Here is a 4087-nt window from a genome sequence, read left to right as displayed (position 1 = left end):
CACCATGCACACCTGGCCCTGATTGCTGCATTATCCACACCTGGCCCTGATTGTTGCATCATCCACACCTACCTTACGTCAGGTTCAAGCTCCAGTCGATTAACTCCAGCCATTCAGCCACTCATTGTCAGATTGCTCCGTAGTTGAATGTCACCATTGTTTCTTTATGCCTTTGCAAATCCTTGCAATCCTGTTTTTTCACCGTGCTTCATGGTCATCCTTGTCAACCTGCCACTTCATCTGCCTCCCTGCTCTCTCATCTGCATTTCGAGTCACAACTCCTTATTACCAACCCTCTGTCTCTGCCAGCAGCCTCATCCCTCATCCTACCTCCTATCCCCTTTGTCCTGACAATAAATCCATATTTATTCATCATTCCTGAGTTTGAGTCTGTGTTTGGCTCTCTTTGAGAAAACCCAACAAGTATATTCTTGAAAACACAGACTAGGGAGTTTTAAAATGACTGATATTAATTGACTGAGGCCCAATTTCCATTTCAATTCCAGTCTTGCATTCCAAATTACGATGGCAGAAGGAGCAAATGAATGTTTTAATATAAATATCTATAATTTTCTCAGGCACTTGACACTGATGTGACAATTGCTTTTGTGTTGATTTCTACTCTGCTCAGAGCATGTCACAAACCTGAACTACACTCACTTTCATAGAGATTTATAATATCCTGCACAACTGTTCATTCCTGAGCAGAGTTTCATTAATACAGTGCTGCTCATGAGTATAGGAACCCCTGCTTAAGTTGACTAAAAAAATGAATTAAAAAATCATCTTTTAGAAATTGATCTTATTGCCTTAATTAAAAAATGAGGAAAAATCCAACCTTTAAGGACACCAATTTTCTTTGAGGATGAATAATGTATCGCAAATAAAAAAATGTTCTTCCTTAAAATACAGGGGGCATGAGTATACACACCCCTATGTTAAATTCCCACAGAAGCAGGCAGATTTTCATTATTAAAGGCCAGTTATTTCATGGATCCAGGATACTGTACATACTGATAAAGTTCCCTTGGCCTTTGGATTTAAAAATAACCCCACATCATCACATACCCTTCACCATAACTAGAGATTGCATGGTTTTATATCAGTTAGCCTAATAGCTAGTTAGATTTGGAAGAATATTGAAGGGCTTTGAGTTTGTCCAAAGCGCTACATAAAAATGTATTATTATTATTCATGATAAATTATTCAATGACTGACAAAATTGGTGTCCTTAAAGGTTGGATTTCTCCTCATTTTTTAATTAAGGCAATGAGATCAATTTCCAAAAGATAATTTTTTTATTCCTCTTACTTGAGCAGGTGTTCCAATACTCATGAGCAGCACTGTACATGAGAGTCAAATCGTACCTTATAGTCACATACATCCAATAAATTTATGGCATCACCCTATTGGAGAATTTACAACTGCTATTAACTGTTCATTAAAGTGGCAAGCAAACATCTATAAAAAAAACATAACTGGATACACAAGAGAATACAGAGATGTAAAGACACATCGAAAGCACTCTATTCACACACACGTACAGATGGGTGCACATATAAAAGAAGACATGGCATCATCCATTCTGGTTAAGTATGGTTTAGATGGTAGTTGGCGTTTAATTCTCTCATTCTATTAAGTCTACAGAGGGAGAGAAAGGAGCCATTTAACACTAATCCTTACCAAATAATACATCCATTTGTGTGCAGAATGGGAGGATTTAACGCCAGCTCACAACCAAATAAGACAGGAGTGAAATTGATACCACCATCTCTGTGAGCATGTGTGTTTGTGACTCCATTGGGGATGGAAATTGAGAGGAATAATACAGTGATTCTTACACAGTCATCTGCAAATGAGACCCAAGTTCCACTTAACTGTTTGTTTGGAGGGACACCTTATTTAAAAGGGTGTTTTGATGGATGTTTTGTCTAATGACTCCAATGAAAAGGCTCAGTTTATTTGCACTTTAGCTTATGTTACATTGTAGTAGCCTGGTAACACTAGCATTTATTAAATAGTTGCTTACCATCAGCCTGAAAGGCAATGTTCTGCTGCCCTCTATGTTTAAAGGTTTCAAGCCTGGTTTACTTCAGACCTAGCCTGGGAACAAGACAAATCTGCAGAGCTTGTGTTTCACTTGCTCATGCAGATACATCTTGCCCCCCTCACACTTAGATAGATTTCCATCAAACCAGGCCCTAGGCGGACCAATCACAACTGGTTATATTATGCGGGGCGGTCATAATCTGATGACTGACAGAAGGGCGTTATGCTTAAACATAGGTAACAAACATAACCGACTATTTCTGTCTAGCTCCACTTAACCAGGCTACCAAAACTCAGACCAAACTCTCAAACCAGGCAGTACCGATCAAATATGAATCAAGATTTTGTTAGTGTATTGACTATTTCTTGCCAAAAATGTTTTCAGAATGACATTCTAGTTTACTGTTTAGATCTGAGAAAGTTTGTGACCCTTTCGGATTTAGGCAAGCACCCCCCCCAATACGTGTCACTCATCTCTATGTTGTATGGCTGTATGAAGATGAAACAATAAACACAAATAGATTTACTTCAAGGTATTTATATTTTTAAATAATAATTTGAAACGTTCTCTGCTTTTTTCCAGACACACCTGTTCAACTTCATTAAGCAGCTATACAAGCCATGCAAGACCCACAGTATACTACAGATCAGATGACTGACATTGATGGAGTGGCTGTGTCTGGTACTCCAACAAACCTGCATTAGAGTGAGGTGGCAATGCTAGAAAATTATGGATAGCTCACAGGATGGAGGAGTGACATGGAGGAGGGGATCTGAGGTGAAGTGAGACAGGATAGAGATGAAGATGCAGATTTCAGTTGACAGCTGAACTGAATCAAAGAGCTTCTAATACTATATTATAAGTTTATGACATTGATATGATATTTGCGTGCAATATATTATAATGTCTGGCTACTGCAGATTGAGTCCCATAATTGATTGTTTGCCAAATCCCTCCCCCAAACAGCGATTGTTCAATCCTAGTTCAGCAACTATAAGTAGGCATGGGGGTCTGTCAAGCTGTTCTCTCTATCGCCCCACTTAACAGTGGTCTGACAGCTTCAATACACATGCACTGTAGCATACAAACTTCACGACCGGCAGTTTTAGCCTGTACGTGCTCTGGTTTACTTGCATTCCTTTAAACCAATCACAACCGTCTTGGGTGGTGCTAAGGACTGAGGGGAGCCACGGAGCCACGGTGCCGCTGCAAAATAGCCTTGGGAAAGGAACTTGTTTTGGCGGAATGTGAACGTTCAAAGGTTGTTTTAGTTTTTTAACCGTAAACTCAGATTGGACAGATAGTCTAGTTAGCTGTCTTGATTTAACCTGCAGAGATCTGAGGAGCAGTTAACGATAGTCTGCATAAATAAACCCAAGTTTAAAATTCCAACACAAAGAAAGTGTTAGGTAACGGGCATCCGGCCAAAAAGAGTGACCTCCGGCGGAACAATCCCAGAAGGCGAAAGTCGTGGCTATAGACACAGAGGCCACTGTTCATTCAAAACAACAATAACCTCCTAAAGAAGTTAACGTAGAAGCAGCAATAGCAAGATTGTCGATTAGGGCTGACAATGGAAAATTTGTTTTAGTGCTTCTCCCAACTGGCTTCAGCAAGAGTTTAAAAGACAGATGTTTGATCCAATCTGCTGCCAGGTATGTTTTTAAAGAGCCCGCCCTTTTCTAAACAGTTTCCAATCAAGGCTTCCTAGATGGTTCTGTGCAAGAAACCATCTGACTGTCAGGTTAGCTGACTTTAGTGTCAGTGACAAACTGACATTAATAAATGAAGATTATACTGTACAGTCTGATGAGCCTCTATTGGTGCAAATTCAGTAAGTAAATTCAGTTATCAGCTTGTTATATAAAATATGCATCTGCTTAAAAAATGAAGGAATGGCAACATCCCTTATTCTTATCCTTGGCAGGTTTTTACAACCACTAACAGTACATACATATGATTCAATATAAAAATAAATAAGAATATAAAAATATATATGAAGACATATCAGTCACTACAGGTTTATTGTAACACTGT

General features: G+C 39.0%; 1 long non-coding RNA gene across 1 annotated transcript in view; it reads left to right on the top strand.

Moving 5' to 3' along the window:
- The first annotated feature begins 493 nt into the window (after nucleotides 1-493).
- Nucleotides 494-4087, top strand: part of LOC116670451 (uncharacterized) — a 13017-nt gene continuing 9423 nt past the window's right edge. Inside the window, exon 1 of the long non-coding RNA XR_004327027.1 lies at nucleotides 494-505. This is a non-coding gene — a long non-coding RNA (uncharacterized LOC116670451). The remainder of the gene's footprint in view (nucleotides 506-4087) is intronic.

Source organism: Etheostoma spectabile, chromosome 20, assembly GCF_008692095.1.
Source record: "Etheostoma spectabile isolate EspeVRDwgs_2016 chromosome 20, UIUC_Espe_1.0, whole genome shotgun sequence".
Taxonomy (NCBI): Eukaryota; Metazoa; Chordata; class Actinopteri; order Perciformes; family Percidae; genus Etheostoma; species Etheostoma spectabile.
Note: the sequence above shows the minus strand (reverse complement) of the source record. Positions and strands in the feature narration are given on the sequence as shown.